The sequence below is a fragment of the Rattus norvegicus genome, chromosome 17, assembly GCF_021556685.1.
Source record: "Rattus norvegicus strain SHRSP/BbbUtx chromosome 17, alternate assembly SHRSP_T2T, whole genome shotgun sequence".
Lineage (NCBI taxonomy): Eukaryota > Metazoa > Chordata > Mammalia > Rodentia > Muridae > Rattus > Rattus norvegicus.
This window is the reverse complement of record NC_141550.1, coordinates 57,162,802-57,184,696: the sequence shown is the minus strand read 5'-3', so window position 1 is coordinate 57,184,696 and position 21,895 is coordinate 57,162,802. Positions and strand designations below refer to the sequence as shown.

At 40.2% G+C, this 21,895-nt stretch overlaps 1 protein-coding gene across 5 annotated transcripts in view; it reads right to left on the bottom strand.

Moving 5' to 3' along the window:
• The window catches only part of Hecw1 (HECT, C2 and WW domain containing E3 ubiquitin protein ligase 1), a 414,282-nt gene that overhangs the window by 218,958 nt on the left and 173,429 nt on the right, over positions 1-21,895 (bottom strand).

Below are 21,895 nucleotides of genomic sequence, written 5' to 3'. Positions count from 1 at the left end.
CTGAAGGGACCGACCGGATAAACAGTTCTCTGCACCCAAATCCCGTGGGAGGGAGAGCTAAACCTTCAGAGAGGCAGACACGCCTGGGAAACCAGAAGAGACTGCACTCTGCACACATTACTGATTCCAGAGGAAAACACCAAACCCCATCTGGAACCCTGGTGCACGGAAGCTCCCGGGAAGGGTGGTGCAGATCTTCCTGGTTGCGGCCGCCGCGGAGAGCTCATAAGCAACACCCCACCAGCAAACTTGAGCCTCGGGACCACAGGTAAGACCAACTTTTCTGCTGCAAGCGACCTGCCTGGTGAACTCAGGACACACGGAGACAAAATTCCTCTAGGACCGGACACTTCCGGGTTTTAGCGGGAGTCCCAAACATGCGGATCCCTGCCCGCAGCAGCTCTTTGCTCCCAAACCCCGTGGGAGAGAGCCCTCACCTCCTGGACAGGTGGGCACCCCTGAGACTGCAGAGTGGAAGAGACCACCAACACTCCCCACCCCTGCCCACATCCCTGGCCCAAGAGGAAACGGTATACGGCCTCTGGGCTCCCACTGAGGAGGGCCCAGGAGCAGCAGGTCCACTGCCTCTGAGACACCGCCAGAACCTGAAGGGACCGACCGGATAAACAGTTCTCTGCACCCAAATCCCGTGGGAGGGAGAGCTAAACCTTCAGGGAGGCAGATATACCGGGGAAACAAGAAGAGACTGCATTCTGCACACATTACTGATTCCAGAGGAAAACACCAAATGCTATCTGGAACCCTGGTGCATGAAAGCTCCCGGAAAGGGTGGCACAGATCTTTCTGGTTGCTGCAGCTGCGGAGAGCTTATAAGCAACACCCCATGAGCAAACTTGAGCCTCGGGACCACAAGTAAGACCAACTTTTCTGCTGCAAGCGACCTGCCTGGTGAACTCAAGAAACAGGCCCACAGGAACAGCTGAAGACCTGTAGATAGAAAAAACTACACGCCCGAAAGCAGAACACTCTGTCTCCATAACTGGCTGAAAGGAAACAGGAAAACAGGTCTACAGCACTCCTGACACACAGGCTTATAGGACAGTCTAGCCACTGTCAGAAATAGCAGAACAAAGTAAAACTAGAGATAATCTGATGGCGAGAGGCAAGCACAGGAACCCAACAGAAACCAAGACTAATTGGCATCATCGGAGCCCAATGCTCCCACCAAAGCAAACACGGAATATCCAAACAAACTAGAAAAGCAAGATCTAGTTTCAAATTCATATTTGATCAGGATGCTGGAGGACTTAAAGACATGAAGAACTCCCTTAGAGAACAAGTAGAAGCTTACAGAGAGGAATCGCAAAAATCCCTGAAAGAATTCCAGGAAATCATAAATAAACAAGTAGAAGCCCATAGAGAGGAGTCACAAAAATCCCTGAAAGAATTCCAGGAAATCATAAATAAACAAGTAGAAGCCCATAGAGAGGAGTCACAAAAATCCCTGAAAGAATTCCAGGAAAACACAATCAAACAGTTGAAGGAATTAAAAATGGAAATAGAAGCAATCAAGAAAGAACACATGGAAACAACCCTGGATATAGACAACCAAAAGAAGAGACAAGGAGCTGTAGATACGAGCTTCACCAAGAGAATACAAGAGATGGAAGAGAGAATCTCAGGAGCAGAAGATTCCGTAGAAATCATCAACTCTACTGTCAAAGACAATGTAAAGTAGAAAAAGCTACTGGTCCAAAACATACAGGAAATCCAGGAGTCAATGAGAAGATCAAACCTAAGGATAATAGGTATAGAAGAGAGTGAAGACTCCCAGCTCAAAGGACCAGTAAATATCTTCAAAAAAATCATAGAAGAAAACTTCCCTAACCTAAAGAAAGAGACACCCATAAGCATCCAAGAAGACTACAGAACTCCAAATAGATTGGACCAGAAAAGAAACACTTCCCATCACATAATAGTCAAAACATCAAATAAACAAAATAAAGAGAGAATATTAAAAGCAGTAAGGGAAAAAGGTCAAGTAACATATAAAGGCAGACCTACCAGAATTACACCAGACTTTTCGCCAGAAACTATGAAAGCCAGAAGATCTTGGACAGATGTCATACAGACCCTAAGAGAACACAAATGCCAGCCCAGGTTACTGTATCCTGCAAAACTCTCAATTAACATAGATGGAAAAACCAAGCTATTCCATGACAAAACCAAATTTACACAATATCTTTCTACAAATCCAGCACTACAAAGGATAATAAATGGTAAAGCCCAACATAAGGAGGCAAGCTATACCCTAGAAGAAGCAAGAAACTAATCGTATTGGCAACAAAACAAAGAGAAGAAAAGCACACAAACATAACCTCACATTCAAATATGAATATAACAGGAAGCAATAATCACTATTCCTTAATATCTCTCAACATCAATGGCCTTAACTCCCCAATAAAAAGACATAGATTAACAAACTGGATACGCAACGAGGACCCTGCATTCTGCTGCCTACAGGAAACACACCTCAGAGACAAAGACAGACACTACCTCAGAATGAAAGGCTGGAAAACAACTTTCCAAGCAAATGGTCAGAAGAAGAAAGCTGGAGTAGCCATTCTAATATCAAATAAAATCAATTTTCAACTAAAATTCATCAAAAAAGATAAGGAAGGACACTTCATATTCATCAAAGGAAAAATCCACCAAGATGAACTCTCAATCCTAAATATCTATGCCCCATATTCATGGGCACCTACATATGTAAAAGAAACCTTACTAAAGCTCAAAGCACACATTGCACCTCATACAATAATAGTAGGAGATTTCAACACCCCACTCTCATCAATGGACAGATCATGGAAACAGAAATTAAACAGAGACGTAGACAGACTAAGAGAAGTCATGAGCCAAATGGACTTAACGGATATTGATAGAACATTCTATCCTAAAGCAAAAGGATATACCTTCTTCTCAGCTCCTCATGATACTTTCTCCAAAATTGACCATATAATTGGTCAAAAAATGGGCCTCAACAGGTACAGAAAGATAGAAATAATCCCAGGCATGCTATCAGACCACCACGGCCTAAAGCTGGTCTATAATAAAAATAAGGGAAGAATGCCCACCTATACATGGAAATTGAACAATGCTCTACTCAATGATAACCTGGTCAAGGAAGAAATAAAGAAAGAAATTAAAGACTTTTTAGAATTTAATGAAAATGAAGGTACAACCTACCCAAACTTATGGGACACAATGAAAGCTGTGCTAAGAGGAAAACTCATAGCACTGAGTGCCTGCAGAAAGAAACAGGAGAGAGCATATGTCAGGGGCTTGACAGCACACCTGAAAACTCTAGAACAAAAAGAAGCAAATACACCCAGGAGGAGTAGAAGGCAGGAAATAATCAAACTCAGAGCTGAAATCAACCAAGTAGAAACAAAAAGGACCATAGAAAGAATCAACAGAACCAAAAGTTGGTTCTTTGAGAAAATCAACAAGATAGATAGACCCTTAGCCAGACTAACGAGAGGACACAGAGAGTGTGTCCAAATTAAGAAAATCAGAAATGAAAGGGAGACATAACTACAGATTCAGGGGAAATTCAAAAAATCATCAGATCTTACTATAAAAGCCTATATTCAACAAAACTTGAAAATCTGGAGGAAATGGACAATTTCCTAGACAGATACCAGGTACCGAAGTTAAATCAGGAACAGATAAACCAGTTAAACAACCCCATAACTCCTAAGGAAATAGAAGCAGTCATTAAAGGTCTCCCAACCAAAAAGAGCCCAGGTCCAGACGGGTTTAGGGCAGAATTCTATCAGACCTTCATAGAAGACCTCATACCAATATTATCCAAACTAGTCCACAAAATTGAAACAGATGGAGCACTACTGATTCCTTCTATGAAGCCACAATTACTCTTATACCTAAACCACACAAAGACCCAACAAAGAAATGGAACTTCAGACCAATTTCCCTTATGAATATCGATGCAAAAATACTCAATAAAATTCTGGCAAACCGAATCCAAGAGCACATCAAAATGATCATCCACCATGATCAAGTAGGCTTCATCCCAGGTATGCAGGGATGGTTTGATATACGGAAAACCATCAACGTGATCCATTATATAAACAAACTGAAAGAACAAAACCACATGATCATTTCATTAGATGCTGAGAAAGCATTTGACAAAATTCAACACCCCTTCATGATAAAAGTCCTGGAAAGAATAGGAATTCAAGGCCCATACCTAAACATAGTAAAAGCCATATACAGCAAACCAGTTGCTAACATTAAACTAAATGGAGAGAAACTTGAAGCAATCCCACTAAAATCAGGGACTAGACAAGGCTGCCCACTCTCTCCCTACTTATTCAATATAGTTCTTAAAGTTCTAGCCAGAGCAATCAGACAACAAAAGGAGGTTAAGGGGATACAGATCGGAATAGAAGAAGTCAAAATATCACTATTTGCAGATGATATGATAGTATATTTAAGTGATCCCAAAAGTTCCACCAGAGAACTACTAAAGCTGATAAACAACTTCAGCAAAGTGGCTGGGTATAAAATTAACTCAAATAAATCAGTAGCCTTCCTCTACACAAAAGAGAAACAAGCCGAGAAAGAAATTAGGGAAACGGCACCCTTCATAATAGACCCAAATAATATGAAGTACCTCGGTGTGACTTTAACCAAGCAAGTAAAAGATCTGTACAATAAGAACTTCAAGACTCTGAAGAAAGAAATTGAAGAAGACCTCAGAAGATGGAAAGATCTCCCATGCTCATGGATTGGCAGGATTAATATAGTAAAAATGGCCATACTACCAAAAGCAATCTACAGATTCAATGCAATCGCCATCAAAATACCAATCCAATTCTTCAAAGAGTTAGACAGAACAATTTGCAAATTCATCTGGAATAGCAAAAAACCCAGGATAGCTAAAACTATCCTCAACAATAAAAGGACTTCAGGGGGAATCACTATCCCTGAACTCAAGCAGTATTACAGAGCAATAGTGATAAAAACTGCGTGGTATTGGTACAGAGACAGACAGATAGACCAATGGAACAGAATTGAAGACCCAGAAATGAACCCACACACCTATGGGCACTTGATTTTTGACAAAGGAGCCAAAACCATCAAATGGAAAAAAGATAGCATTTTCAGCAAATGGTGCTGGTTCAACTGGAGGTCAACATGTAGAAGAATGCAGATCGATCCATGCTTATCACCCTGTACAAAGCTTAAGTCCAAGTGGATCGAGGACCTCCACATCAAACCAGATACACTCAAACTAATAGAAGAAAAACTAGGGCAGCATGTGCAACACATGGGCACTGGAAAAAATTTCCTGAACAAAACACCAATGGCTTACGCTCTAAGATCAAGAATCGACAAATGGGATCTCAAAAAACTGCAAAGGTTCTGTAAGGCAAAGGACACTGTGGTTAGGACAAAACGGCAGCCAACAGATTGGGAAAAGATCTTTACCAATCCTTCAACTGATAGAGGGCCTATATGCAAAATATACAAAGAACTCAAGAAGTTAGACTGCAGGGAGACAAATAACCCTATTAAAAATGGGGTTCAGAGCTAAAGAAAGAATTCACCGCTGAGGAATGCTGAATGGCTGAGAAACACCTAAAGAAATGTTCAACATCTTTAGTCATAAGGGAAATGCAAATCAAAACAACCCTGAGATTCTACCTCACAGCAGTCAGAATGGCTAAGATCAAAAACTCAGGTGACAGCAAATGCTGGCGAGGATGCGGAGAAAGAGGAACACTCCTCCATTGTTGGTGGGATTGCAGACTGGTACAACCATTCTGGAAATCAGTCTGGAGGTTCCTCAGAAAATTGGACATTGAAATGCCTGAGGATCCAGCTATACCTCTCTTGGGCATATACCCAAAAGATGCCCCAACATATAAAAAAGACACGTGTTCCACTATGTTCATAGCAGCCTTATTTATAATAGCCAGAAGCTGGAAAGAACCCAGATGCCCTTCAACAGAGGAATGGATACAGAAAATGTGGTACATCTACACAATGGAATATTACTCAGCTATCAAAAACAATGACTTTATGAAATTCGTAGGCAAATGGTCGGAACTGGAAAATATCATCCTGAGTGAGGTAACCCAATCACAGAAAAACACACATGGTATGCACTCATTGATAAGTGGCTATTAGCCCAAATGCTTGAATTACCCTAGATGCCTAGAACAAATGAAACTCAAGACGGATGATCAAAAGGTGAATGCTTCACTCCTTCTTTAAAAGGGGAACAAGAATACCCTTGGCAGGGAATAGAGAGGCAAAGATTAAAACAGAGACAGAAGGAACACCCATTCAGAGCCTGCCCCACATGTGGCCCATACATATACAGCCATCCAATTACACAAGATGGATGAAGCAAAGAAGTGCAGGCCGACAGGATCCGGATGTAGATCGCTCCTGAGAGACACAGCCAGAATACAGCAAATACAGTGGCGAATGCCAGCAGCAAACCACTGAATTGAGAATGGGACCCCCGTTGAAGGAATCAGAGAAAGAGCTGGAAGAGCTTGAAGGAGCTCGAGACCCCTTATGAACAACAATGCCAAGCAACTAGAGCTTCCACTGACTAAGCCACTACCTAAAGACTATACATGGACTGACCCTGGACTCTGACCTCATAGGTTGCAATGAATATTCTAGTAAGATCATCAGTGGAAGGGGAAACCCTTGGTCCTGCTAAGATTGAACTCCCAGTGAATGTGTTTGTTGGTGGGAGGGCAGCAATGGAGGGAGGATGGGGAGGGGAACACCCATAAAGAAGGGGAGGGAGAGGGATTAGGGGGATGTTTGCCGGGGAAACCGGGAAACCGGGAAAGGGAATAACACTTGAAATGTAAATAAGAAATACTCAAGTTAATAAAATAAAAAAAAAAGACTGAGAGGAAAATACATGAAAGAAAAGCATATTTTAAAATTTATATATTTGTCAGTGCTAACATTTTTGTACAGTTATAGATATAGATTTGTATTTAAAGATGGTAAACAGAAAAGATATGTTTTGGGGGGACCCCCCTGGTGGTGTTTGATTTATGGTTTGTGAGACAATGAATAAGTCACTTTCTTGTATCTCAGATTCTTCAAATGTAAATGGGACTCACAATACATTACTCTATCTGATAGTGGCTGAGCAAACAAAAAACAGAGTTCAATTAAGTATTCAGGAAATGTCAGTGATGGTGGTCATAAGAGGACCAAATCATCGTGTGACCGACCCCCTTGCTTTCTGACAGGTAACTCTGTGGTAGAAAAAAATTCTTCAAGTTCCCTTTGCTACCTGATGGTGACTAGTGTTTGCGGCTCACTGTCTCATATGATGCCTTTTATTCTTAGTTAAACTATTTTGGCAGGTTGTCTTTAAATAATTTTATTCATCCGAATAATTTTATTAAACACACTATTATGTTCACATATAGCAATATTACATACTAATTATATACTCTATTATATACAATATTATATCCTACATTAATTAAAATAAACCTATTAATTTTGTTTTAGGAGTCTCCATTTTGTAAGCTGCATGGATTTCTGTTCCAGAAATATTCTCTTATCACTGGCATTAATTTTAAAAGTGAAAAATCTTAGCCAACAACTGTTCAAATACAAAATTTCTAGCAATAAAAATTTCTAGCTACCTGTATAACACACTCTGTTTTTCATACTTAATAATAGAATCTCAGGTTTATGTGGGATCATAATGTCAGCTGGCTAAGCATTTTACAGCTTTCTTTGCAGGTGATGTTGCTTCCTACTGTCATTTTGATATTTTCCTGGGTGATAATCAGACTTAAACCTAACTGGCAGAGAAGGCTTCCTTGGTTTAGAAGAAGTGGCCATGGCCATATTCTCCTATTGGCTAGCCATGAGCGGTTCTAGGACCTTCTCTTTCTGTGGCCACATCACATCACTTTCTAAACGGCACTTTATACTTCAAGAAAAACACAATGTCAGATTCCCATCACCTCATAAACCCCGATCAGTGCTGTTAGTTGGATATTACTGAAAATAAACTTAAAATAGATACACATTATCATTTCATCCACTTGGTTATTACTGAGATTAAACATTTTCTGGCAAATTTTAATTAACTCTTCGAGTTTCTTTTTTAAAAATGTTTTTATTGGTTATTTTATTTATTTACATTTCAAATGTTATCCCCCTCCCTGTTTCCCTTCTGAAAACCTCCTATTACACTTCCCTCTCCCTGCGTCTATGAGGGTGCTCCCTCACCTACCCAAACACTCCCTAGCATTCTGCTACACTGGGGCATAAAGCCTTCACAGGACCTAGGATAAGGCCATCTTCTGCTACATATGCAGATGGAGCCATGGGTCCCTCCATGTGTTTTGATTTGATTGGTGGTTTAGTTCCTGGGAACTCAGAGGGCTCTGGTTGGTTGATATTGTTCTTCCTATGGGGTTGCAAACCCCTTCAGCTCTTTCTGTCTTTCCCCTAACTCATCTATTAGAGTCCCCGTGCTTAGTCCAATGGTTGGCTGTAAGCATCTGCATCTGTATCGGTAAGGCTCTAGTCAGGAGACATCGATATCAGGCTCCTGTCAGCAAACATTTCTTGGCATCAGCAATAGTGACTGGATGTGATGACTGCATATGGGATGGATCCCCAGGTGGGGCAGTCCCTGAATGGCCTTTCCTTTAGTCTCTGCTCCACTCTATGTCCCTGTATTTCCTTTAGACAGGAACAATTCTGGTTTAAAAATTTTGAGAAGGATGGGTGGCCCCATCTTTCAGTGGGGGCCATGCCTAACCCCTGGCTATGGTCTCTACAGGTTCTCTCTCCCATTTGTTGGGTATTTCAGCTAATGTCATCCCCACTGAGTCCTGGGAGCCTCTTGCTCTCCTAGCTACCACCAGTCCCCCATCCCCATTGCTACACACCTCTATTCAATTTCCTGACCCTCTGTACATCTCCCCGTCTCCTCCCACACCTGATCCTGTCCCTGCTTTTTTCCTCCCCCCCTCTTCCCTTCCTCCCAAATCCTTCCCACCCTCTACCCCAAACCCCCTTGAAATTATTTCTTTCCCCCTTCTAAGTAGGACTGAAGCATCCACACTTTGGTCTTCCTTCTTCTTGAGCTTCATATGGTCTGTAAGTTGTATCATGGGTATTCTGAGCTTTTTTTCCTAAAATCCACTTATTAGTGAGTACATACCAGATGTGTTCTTTTGTGACTGTGTTATTTCACTCAGGATAGTTTCTAGTTCCAACCATTTCCCTGAGAATTTCATGAAGTCATTGTTTTTAATGGCTGATTAGTACTCCATTGTGTAAATATACCACAGAGTGGTTGTACCACCTTGCAAACCCACCAACAATATAGGAGTGTTCCTCTTTCTCCACATTTTCACCTGCTGTTGTATATTAAAAATATAAAAAATAAAAAAGGTGTAGTTGTCTTTTACCCTGTTAGGTCCTCACCACGGTGCCCCAAGCTATCTGCTAGATTATCTGGGCGGAAACACATCCCAACTTCACTTCGCTGTGGCGGCCCAGTGTCTCCAGCCAGGGCACACTTTCCTACACTCAAACCCTCACATAAAAGAACACACAACACACTAATCTTAGATCCAATTGATAAGATATAATTGCCTACTTAAACATACAAAGCTCCGTACCATCCATCCCTTAGGAACATTGATAACAACCTGTAAATACACAGAACAAGATCTTTACATCAGCCTCCATTGTCCTGCCACGGCTTCTCTCTTCCTCTCCTCGCCCCGCCTCTCTGTTCCAGTCTCCTCCTCTTCCTTCAAACTTCTCTCCCACCCATCCTTCCTTCTCCTCCACTGACAGGTTTCCTTCTATCCTGTACCTGCCCCTCTCCTGTATTTTACAAATTCAATGGGGAGAAGGTTCTGGTGAAATCACCTGATTCCTGAGTAAGTGACTAGGCAGCAGTCCTTGGGGCAGTGGAATTAGCATCAAAATACAGATAACTCCAGGGCAAACCACAACATTCACCAGCATCTGTTGTCACCTGAGTTTTTGATCTTAGCCATTCTGACTGGTGTGAGGTAGAATCTTAGAGTTGTTTTGATTTGCATTTCCCTGAGGACTAAGGACGTTTAACATTTCTTTAGGTGTTTCTTGGCCATTTGAGACTCCTCAGTTGAGAATTCTTTGTTTAGCTCTGTACCCCATTTTTAATAGGGTTATTTGATTCTCTGGAGTCTAACTTCTTGAGTTCTTTGTATATATTGGATATTAGCCCTCTATCAGATGTAAGATTGGTAAAGATCTTTTCTCAGTCTGTTGGTTGCTATTTTGTCCTAATGACAGTGTTTTTTGCCTTACAGAAATTTTTAATTTTACGAGATCCCATTTGTAAATAGTTGGTATTAGAGCCTGAACCATTGCTGCTCTGTTCAGGAATATTTCCCACATCCCAGTGTGTTTGAGGCTCTTTCCCAATTTCTCTTGTAAAAGATTTAGCATATTTGGTTTTATGTGGAGGTGTTTTATCCACTTGGACTTGAGCTTTGTACAAGAAGATAAAAATGGGTCAATTTGCATTCTTCTACATGCTGACCACCACTTAATACATTTGTTAAATATGCTGTCTTTCCCCCGTACTGGATGGTTTTGGCTCTTTGTCAAAGATTAAGTGACCATATGGGTATGTGTTCATTTCTGGGTCTTCAACTCTATTCCATTCTATTCTACTTGCCTGTCTGTACCAATACCATGTGGTTTTCATCATGACTGCTCTGTAGTAGTTTGAGGTCAGGGATGGTAATTCCCCAGAAGTTCTCTTATTGTTGAGAATAACTTTTGCTTTCCAAGGTTTTTTTTTTTTCTTGTTACAAATGAATTTGAGAATTGCTCTTTCTATCTCTGTGTAAAATCGAGTTGGAATTTTGATGGGGACTGCATTGAATCTGTAGATTGCTTTTGGTAAGATGGCCATTTTTACTATGTTAATCCTGCTGATCCATAAGCATGGGAGATCTTTCCATCCTCTGAGGTCGTCAATTTCTTTCTTTAGAGACTTCTTTTCATACAGATCTTATACTTGCTTGGTTAGAGTTACACCAAGATATTTTATATTATTTATGACTATTGTGAAGGGTGTTGTTTCCCTAATTTCTTTATCAGCCTGTTTATCCTTTGAGTAGATGAAGATTACTGATTTGTTTGAGTTAATTTTATATCCAGATACTTTGGTGAAGTTGTTTATTAGCTGAAGAAGTCCTCTGGTGGAATTTTGAGTCACTTAAGTATACTATCATATCATCTGCAAATAGTGATATTTTGACTTCTTCCTTTCCAATTAGTATCCCTTTGACCTCCTTTTCTGGTCTAATTGCTGTGGCTAGAACTTTGAGTACCATATTATATTGAATAGATAGGGAGAGAGTGGGCAGCTTTGTCTAGTCCCTGATTTTAGTGGGATTACTTCAAGTTTCTCCCCATTTAGTTTGATGTTGGCTCCTGGGTTGTTGTATATTGCTTTTAGTATATTTAGGTATGGGCCTTGAATTCCTGTTCTGTACAATACTTTTAACATGAAGGGATGCTGAATTTTGTCAAATGCTTTTTCAGCATTTAATGAGATGATTGGTTTGTTTATATAGTGGATTACGTTGATAGATTTCCGTATATTGAACCATCCCTGCATACCTGGCATGAAGCCTACTTGAACATGGTGAATGATGGTATTGATATGTTCTTAGATTTGGTTTGTGAGAACTTTATTGAGTAATTTTGCATCAATATTCATAAGGGAAATTGGTCTGAAGTTCTCTTTGCTGAGTCTTTGTGTGGTTTTGGTCTCAGTGTAACTGTGGTTTCATAGAATGAATTAGGTAGTGTTCTTTCTGTTTCTGTTTTGTGGAATAGTTTGAAGAGTATTGGTATTAGGTCTTCTATAAAGGTCTTATAGAATTCTGCACTAAAACCATCTGGTCTTGGGCTTTTTTGGTTTGGAGACTTTTAATGACTGCTTCTATTTCTTTAGGAGTTATGGGACTGTTTATATGGGTTATTGGATCCTGATTTAACTTTGGTCCCTGGTATCTGTCTAGAAAATTAACCATTTCATTCAGATTTTCTAGTTTTGTTGAGTATAGGCTTTTATAGTAGGATCTGATAATTTTTAAAATTTCTTTGGTTTGTATTGCTATGTTTTCCATTTTGTTTCTGATTTTGTTAATTTGGATACTGTCTCTGTGCCTTCTGATTAGTCTAGCTCTTCAAGTTTCTAAAAACCCATTAAATTGCCATTGGTAAGACTTCCCATGACCTGAGTAATGCCTGGTTCCTCATGAGCTTTTCCTTCCTCAGTCATGCTTTTCCTCCTGGTATCTAATACTGCCATTAATTGCATTTTCAAGCTTTCTGTGGACCATCTAATAGCCTAGTTTTATAATATTATCCAAGGTATTTGGAAATTACATCACATTAGGTCTATACAATCAGGTCCAAGTGGCAGGTTTTTTATAGCCTATCAATCATTGAGAGCTCTGGGTAAGGCAAGAGATTTGGGCAGCTTGCTATTCACAGTCAGTGTCATTCTACACTGGGTACACTGTCTGTAGATGCCAGGGAGATCAACATGCTGGGGGAAAACTTTAAGCTAAGTGTTATAGCAGGTAGTAATGGGGATGTATGGCTTTCCATTCGAGGATGAAAATAATTTCAATGCTTTTGAGAAAATGCTTGGAGAAACTACTTACAAGCTTATGTTAAATCCTACAGGCAGATTAGTGGTTGTTTGAACCAAGAACTCATGGAAACCTTCAAAGTATAATATCATGTCTTTGAAAAAAATTGATGACAAAGTCTGTACCTATCCTCCCCTTAAACATGTATTTTAATTATGTTTCAATATTTAGAAGTTTGATTATTAATGGATCTTCCTTTTACTTAACCGAAATTTGTATTGTAGTTTAGGTGTCGGATAGAAAGCAATGCTACTAATTAATACCTAAAAAATAACAATATAATATAGAAATGATTAATTGGGTTGCTGCCGCCGCGGAGAGCTCGTAGGCAGCACCCCACGAGCAAACTTGAGCCTCGGGACCACAGGTAAGACCAACTTTTCTGCTGCAAGTGACCTGCCTGGTGAACTCAAGACACAGGCCCACAGGAACAGCTGAAGACCTGTAGATAGGAAAAACTACACACCCGAAAGCAGAACACTCTGTCCCCATAACTGGCTGAAAGAAAACAGGAAAACAGGTCTACAGCACTCCTGACACACAGGCTTATAGGACAGTCTAGCCACTGTCAGAAATAGCAGAACAAAGTAACACTAGAGATAATCTGATGGTCAGAGGCAAGCACAGGAACCCAAGCAACAGTAACCAAGACTACATGGCATCATCGGAGCCCAATTCTCCCACCAAAGCAAACATGGAATATCCAAACACACCAGAAAAGCAAGATCTAGTTTCAAAATCATATTTGATCATGATGCTGGAGGACTTCAAGAAAGACGTGAAGAACTCCCATAGAGAAACACAGGAAAACATTAATAAGCAAGTAGAAGCCTACAGAGAGGAATCGCAAAAATCCCTGAAAGAATTCCAGGAAAACATAAATAAACAAGTAGAAGCCCATAGAGAGGAGTCACAAAAATCACTGAAAGAATTCCAGGAAAACACAATCAAACAGTTGAAGGAATTAAAAATGGAAATAGAAGCAATCAAGAAAGAACACATGGAAACAACCCTGGATATAGAAAACCAAAAGAAGAGACAAGGAGCTGTAGATACGAGCTTCACCAACAGAATACAAGAGATGGAAGAGAGAATCTCAGGAGCAGATGATTCCGTAGATATCATTGACTCAACTGTCAAAGATAATGTAAAGCAGAAAAAGGTACTGGTCCAAAATATACAGGAAATCCAGGAATCAATGAGAAGATCAAACCTAAGGATAATAGGTATAGAAGAGAGTGAAGACTCCCAGCTCAAAGGACCAGTAAATATCTTCAACAAAATCATAGCAGAAAACTTCCCTAACCTGAAAAAAGACATACCCATAGGCATACAAGAAGCCTACAGAACTCCAAATAGATTGGACCAGAAAAGAAACACTTCCCGTCACATAATAGTCAAAACACCAAACGCACAAAATAAAGAAAGAATATTAAAAGCAGTAAGGGAAAAAGGTCAAGTATCATATAAAGGCAGACCTATCAGAATTATACCAGACATCTCACCAGAGACTATGAAAGCCAGAAGATCCTGGACAGATGTCATACAGACCCTAAGAGAACACAAATGCCAGCCCAGGTTACTGTATCCTGCAAAACTCTCAATTAACATAGATGGAGAAACCAAGATATTCCATGACAAAACCAAATTTACACAATACCTTTCTACAAATCCAGCACTACAAAGGATAATAAATGGTAAAGCCCAACATAAAGAGGCAAGCTATACCCTAGAAGAAGCAAGAAACTAATCGTATTGGCAACAAAACAAAGAGAAGAAAAGCACACAAACATAACCTCATATACAAATATGAATATAACAGGAAGCAATAATCACTATTCCTTAATATCTCTCAACATCAATGGCCTCAACTCCCCAATAAAAAGACATAGATGAACAAACTGGATACGCAACGAGGACCCTTCATTCTGCTGCCTACAGGAAACACACCTCAGAGACAAAGACAGACACTACCTCAGAGTGAAAGGCTGGAAAACAACTTTCCCAGCAAATGGTCGGAAGAAGCAAGCTGGAGTAGCCATTCTAATATCAAATAAAATCAATTTTCAACTAAAATTCATCAAAAAAGATAAGGAAGGACACTTCATATTCATCAAAGGAAAAATCAACCAAGATGAACTCTCAATCCTAAATATCTATGCCCCAAATTCAAGGGCACCTACATACGTAAAAGAAACCTTACTAAAGCTCAAAGCACACATTGCACCTCATACAATAATAGTAGGAGACTTCAACACCCCACTCTCATCAATGGACAGATCATGGAAACAGAAATTAAACAGAGACGTAGACAGACTAAGAGAAGTCATGAGCCAAATGGACTTAACAGATATTGATAGAACATTCTATCCTAAAGCAAAAGGATATACCTTCTTCTCAGCTCCTCATGGTACTTTCTCCAAAATTGACCATATAATTGGTCAAAAAACGGGCCTCAACAGGTACAGAAAGATAGAAATAATCCCATGCGTGCTATCGGACCACCACGACCTAAAACTGGTCTATAATAAAAATAAGGGAAGAATGCCCACATATACGTGGAAATTGAACAATGCTCTACTCAATGATAACCTGGTCAAGGAAGAAATAAAGAAAGAAATTAAAGACTTTTTAGAATTTAATGAAAATGAAGGTACAACATACCCAAACTTATGGGACACAATGAAAGCTGTGCTAAGAGGAAAACTCATAGCACTGAGTGCCTGCAGAAAGAAACAGGAAAGAGCATATGTCAGCAGCTTGACAGCACACCTAAATGCTCTAGAACAAAAAGAAGCAAATACACCCAGGAGGAGTAGAAGGCAGGAAATAATCAAACTCAGAGCTGAAATCAACCAAGTAGAAACAAAAAGGACCATAGAAAGAATCAAGAGAACCAAAAGTTGGTTCTTTGAGAAAATCAACAAGATAGATAAACCGTTAGCCAGACTAACGAGAGGACACAGAGAGTGTGTCCAAATTAAGAAAATCAGAAATGAAAAGGGAGACATAACTACAGATTCAGGGGAAATTCAAAAAATCATCAGATCTTACTATAAAAGCCTATATTCAACAAAACTTGAAAATCTGGAGGAAATGGACAATTTCCTAGACAGATACCAGGTACCGAAGTTAAATCAGGAACAGATAAACCAGTTAAACAACCCCATAACTCCTAAGGAAATAGAAGCAGTCATTAAAGGTCTCCCAACCAAAAAGAGCCCAGGTCCAGACGGGTTTAGGGCAGAGTTCTATCAGACCTTCATAGAAGACCTCATACCAATATTATCCAAACTAGTCCACAAAATTGAAACAGATGGATCACTACCGATTTCCTTCTATGAAGCCACAATTACTCTTATACCTAAACCACACAAAGACCCAACAAAGAAAGAGAACTTCGGACCAATTTCCCTTATGAATATCGACGCAAAAATACTCAATAAAATTCTGGCAAACCGAATCCAAGAGCACATCAAAATGATCATCCACCATGATCAAGTAGGCTTCATCCCAGGCATGCAGGGATGGTTTAATATACGGAAAACCATCAATGTGATCCATTATATAAACAAACTGAAAGAACAAAACCACATGATCATTTCATTAGATGCTGAGAAAGCATTTGACAAAATTCAACACCCCTTCATGATAAAAGTCCTGGAAAGAATAGGAATTCAAGGCCCATACCTAAACATAATAAAAGCCATATACAGCAAACCAGTTGCTAACATTAAACTAAATGGAGAGAAACTTGAAGCAATCCCACTAAAATCAGGGACTAGACAAGGCTGCCCACTCTCTCCCTACTTATTCAATATAGTTCTTAAAGTTCTAGCCAGAGCAATCAGACAACAAAAGGAGGTCAAGGGGTTACAGATCGGAAAAGAAGAAGTAAAAATATCACTATTTGCAGATGATATGATAGTATATTTAAGTGATCCCAAAAGTTCCACCAGAGAACTACTAAAGCTGATAAACAACTTCAGCAAAGTGGCTGGGTATAAAATTAACTCAAATAAATCAGTAGCCTTCCTCCACACAAAAGAGAAACAAGCCGAGAAAGAAATTAGGGAAACGGCACCCTTCATAATAGACCCAAATAATATAAAGTACCTCGGTGTGACTTTAACCAAGCAAGTAAAAGATCTGTACAATAAGAACTTCAAGATTCTGAAGAAAGAAATTGAAGAAGACCTCAGAAGATGGTAAGATCTCCCATGCTCATGGATTGGCAGGATTAATATAGTAAAAATGGCCATACTACCAAAAGCAATCTACAGATTCAATGCAATCGCCATCAAAATACCAATCCAATTCTTCAAAGAGTTAGACAGAACAATTTGCAAATTCATCTGGAATAACAAAAAACCCAGGATAGCTAAAACTATCCTCAACAATAAAAGGACTTCAGGGGGAATCACTATCCCTGAACTCAAGCAGTATTACAGAGCAATAGTGATAAAAACTGCGTGGTATTGGTACAGAGACAGACAGATAGACCAATGGAATAGAATTGAAGACCCAGAAATGAACCCACACACCTATGGGCACTTGATTTTTGACAAAGGAGCCAAAACCATCAAATGGAAAAAAGATAGCATTTTCAGCAAATGGTGCTGGTTCAACTGGAGGTCAACATGTAGAAGAATGCAGATCGATCCATGCTTATCACCCTGTACAAAGCTTAAGTCCAAGTGGATCGAGGACCTCCACATCAAACCAGATACACTCAAACTAATAGAAGAAAAAGTGGGGAAACATCTCGAACACACGGGCACTGGAAAAAATTTCCTGAACAAAACACCAATGGCTTATGCTCTAAGATCAAGAATCGACAAATGGGATCTCATGAAGCTGCTCAGCTTCTGTAAGGCAAATGACACTGTGGTTAAGACAAAACGGCAACCAACAGATTGGGAAAAGACCTTTACCAATCCTACAACAGATAGAGGCCTTATATCCAAAATATACAAAGAACTCAAGAAGTTAGACCGCAGGGAGACAAATAACCCTATTAAAAATGGGGTTCAGAGCTAAACAAAGAATTCACAGCTGAGGAATGCCGAATAGCTGACAAAACCTAAAGAAATGTTCAACATCTTTAGTCATAAGGGGAATGCAAATCAAAACAACCCTGAGATTTCACCTCACACCAGTGAGAATGGCTAAGATTAAAAACTCAGGTGACAGCAAATGCTGGCGAGGATGCGGAGAAAGAGGAACACTCCTCCATTGTTGGTGGGGTTGCAGACTGGTACAACCATTCTGGAAATTAGTCTGGAGGTTCCTCAGAAAATTGGACATTGAAATGCCTGAGGATCCAGACAACCTGAGTGAAGGGGAAGCCCTTGGTCCTGCTTAGATTGAACCCCGAGTGAACATGATTGTTGGGGAGAGGGCGGTAATGGGTGGAGGGTGGGGAGGGGAACACCCATATAGAAGAGGAGTGGGAGGGTTTAGGGGGATGTTGGCTAGGAAACCGGGAAAAGGAATAACAATTGAAATGTAAATAAGAATTTAATAAAGATGGAAAAAAAAAAAGAAGAGAGAATCATCACTAGCAATCAAAGGAAAAATCCAGGTTATCTTCAGAGCAGCAGCCATTAACAGGCTCAGCCTTAACAGAAACAGCCTGACTGGCATGAGCTGCCAAGTGCTAGAAGAAGATAAGTTCTTCACAGTATTGTGTAGCGAATGAAAGTCTCTTCTAAAACAACGTGGTTCTCCCTTTCGCTGCCTAAGCGTTCTACATGTTGCCAGCACCCAAAAGACCTGAACACCATAAGGTTTCCCTATCCACATGCAACAATATTTATGGTGCTGAAACACTCAGACCTGATCAGAATTAATGAAGGTGAGCCAACTCAAAGCCCTGGACCCAGGCCTGGTTGGTAGCTGAGCTGGCTGTCAGCCTGCCAACTTTCCTGCACTCACACCATCAGGGAGAGCTCTCCTGCCATGCCACCGTTAGTTCATTCAGTACTGTAGCTGGCAAGGAATGGAGCCAGCTCTCCTGCTCTCATGCACTTGGGACCCACTCACATGGGCTTGTACCAGCTGGGACAGCTCTGTTGTGTTGCCCAGATGAGGTGCAGGGTCAGGAGCGCAGTGGGACTATTATTTACCTTCTTCTTTTAACTTTCATCTTGGGATTTAGAGCCTTCACAGATGAAACCATCAAATGTGGTATAGAAGGCACTACAAGAGCTACACTGACAGAAATCCTACCAGGTAGCAGGTGCAGACACAGAGCTAGGGATTAGAAAAGTTTTTCTTTCAGTGAGCCTTGAGAAAAATACTGGACCATTCGTGGAGTTAGAATTCTGTAATTATTTGCTTTGTGGGAGTCCATGTAATGTTATATACTATAAAAATGCTACAGACTTGATAACTTAAATGATGAATACCTATTTTCCTATTCAGAACCAATGACTTCCCAAACCCGGTGGGAGAGAGAGCCGATTGCCTAAACGTATGGGCAATCCTGAGACTGCAGGGAAGGAGAGACTGCCACTTCTGCCCACCTTTGCCCACATTCCTGGCCCAAGAGGAAACTGTATAGGACCTCTGGGCACAGGAAGATAGGGGCAGTCAAGCTGCAGGAGTCCTGCGGTCCAGACTGTGCCCAGATCTGAATGGACCCAGTCAAACAGCTCCCTGCACCCAAATCCCAAGGGAGGGAGAGCTAGACCTTCAGAGGGGCAGACACACCTGGGAAACCAGAGGAGACTACTCTCTGTCCACATTTATGACTCTAGAGGAAAACACCTAGCAGCATCTGGGCCCCCACATACAGGGACCCAGGAGAAGTAGGGACAGGCCCTTCTGGTTCCTGATCACAGGGACAGGTGAAAGCCAGTGGACAGGAATGACTACACGCCTGAAAGAAGAACACTCTGTTCTCATAACTGGCTGAAAGAAAACAGTAAAACAGGTTTACAGCACTCCTGACACACAAGCCTATAGGATGGTCAAGCAACTGTCAGAAATAGCAAAACAGGGGAACACCAGAGACAACCTGATGGCGAGAGGCAAGCAGAGGAAACCAAGCCACAGAAACATGGCATAATCAGAGCTCAATTCTCCCACCAAAGCAAACACTGAATATCCAAACATACTAGAAAAGCAAGATCTAGATTAAAAATCACATTCGATCATGATGATGGAGGACTTTAAGAAAGACATAAAGAACTCCTTAGAGAAGTGCAGGAAAACAAGTAGAAGTTCTTAGAGAGGAAACACAAAAATCCCTGAAAGAATTACAGGAAACACAAACAGGTGAAGGAATTGAAATGAAAATAGAAACAATAAAGAAAGCACAAAGGGAGACAACCCTGGATATAGAAAACCAAAGGAAGAGACAAGGAGCCATAGATACAAGCATCACCAACAGAATACAAGAGATAGAAGAGAGAATCTCAGGAGCAGAAGATTCCATAGAAATCATTGATAGAACTGTCAAAGATAATGTAAAACAGAAAAAGACACTGGCCCAAAACATACAGGAAAACCAGGACACAATGAAAAGATCAAACCTAAGGATAATAGGTATAGAAGAGAGGGAAGATTCCCAACTCAAAGGACCAGTAAATATCTTAAAAAGAAATCATAGAGGAAAACTTCCCTGACTTGAAGAAAGAGATGTCCATAAACATACAAGAAGCCTACAGAACTCCAAATAGATTGGACCAGAAAAGAAACTCTTCCTGTCACATAATAGTCAAAACACCAAATGCACAAAACAAAGAAAGAATATTAAAAGCAGTAAGGGAAAAAGGTCAAGTAACATATAAAGGCAGACCTGTCAGAATTATACCAGACATCTCACCAGAGACTATGAAAGCCAGAAGATCCTGGACAGATGTCATACAGACCCTAAGAGAACACAAATGCCAGCCCAGGTTACTGTATCCAGCAAACCTCTCAATTAACATAGATGAAGAAACCAAGATATTCCATGACAAAACCAAATTTACACAATATCTTTCTACAAATCCAGCGCTACAAAGGATAATAAATGGTAAAGTCCAACATAAGGAGGCAAGCTACACCCTAGAAAAAGCAAGAAACTAATCGTATTGCAACAGAACAAAGAGAAGACAAGCACAAAAACATAATCTCACCTCCAAATATGACGATAACAGAAGCAACATTCACTATTTCTTAATATCTCTCAACAACAATGGACTCAACTCCTCAATAAAAAGACACAGATTAACAAACTCGATATGTAATGAGAACCCGGCATTTTGCTGCCTACAGGAAACACACCTCAGAGACAAAAACAGACACTACCTTAGAGTAGAAGGCTGGAAAAGACTTTCCCAGCAAAAGGTCTGAAGAAGTAAGTTGGAGTAGTCATTCTAATATCGAATAAAATCGATTTTCAACAAAAAGTCATCAAAAAAGATAAGGAAGAACACTTCATATTCATGAAAGGAACAGTCCACCAAGATGAACTCTCAATCCTAAATATATCTATGCTCCAAATACAAGGGCACCTACATACATAAAAGAAACCTTACTAAAGCTCAAAGCACACATTGCACATCACACAAAAATAGTAGTAGATTTCAACACCTCATTCTCATCAATAGACAGATCATGGAAACAGAAATTAAACAGAGACATAGACAGACTAAGAGAAGTCATGAACCAAATGGACTTAAGAGGTGTTTATAGGACATTCTATCCTAAAACAAAAGGATATACCTTTTTCTCACTACCTCATGGTACTTTCTCCAAAACTGACCATATAAGCGGTCATAAAACAGGCCTCAATAGATACAGAAAGATAGAAATAATCCCATGTGTCCTATCAGACCACCACGGGCTAAAGCTGGTCTTCAACAACAATAAGAGAAGAATGCCCACATATACATGGAAGTTGAACAATGCTCTACTCAATGATAACCTGGTCAAGGAAGAAATAAAGAAAGAAATTAAAGACTTCTTAGAATTTAATGAAAATGAAGGTACAACATACCCAAACTTATGGGACACAATGAAAGCTGTGCTAAAAGGAAAACTCATAGCTCTGAGTGCCTGCAGAAAGAAACAGGAGAGCATATATCAGAAGTTTGACAGCACACCTGAAAACTCTAGAACAAAAAGAAGCAAATACACCCAGGAGGAGTAGAAGGCAGGAAATATGCAAACTC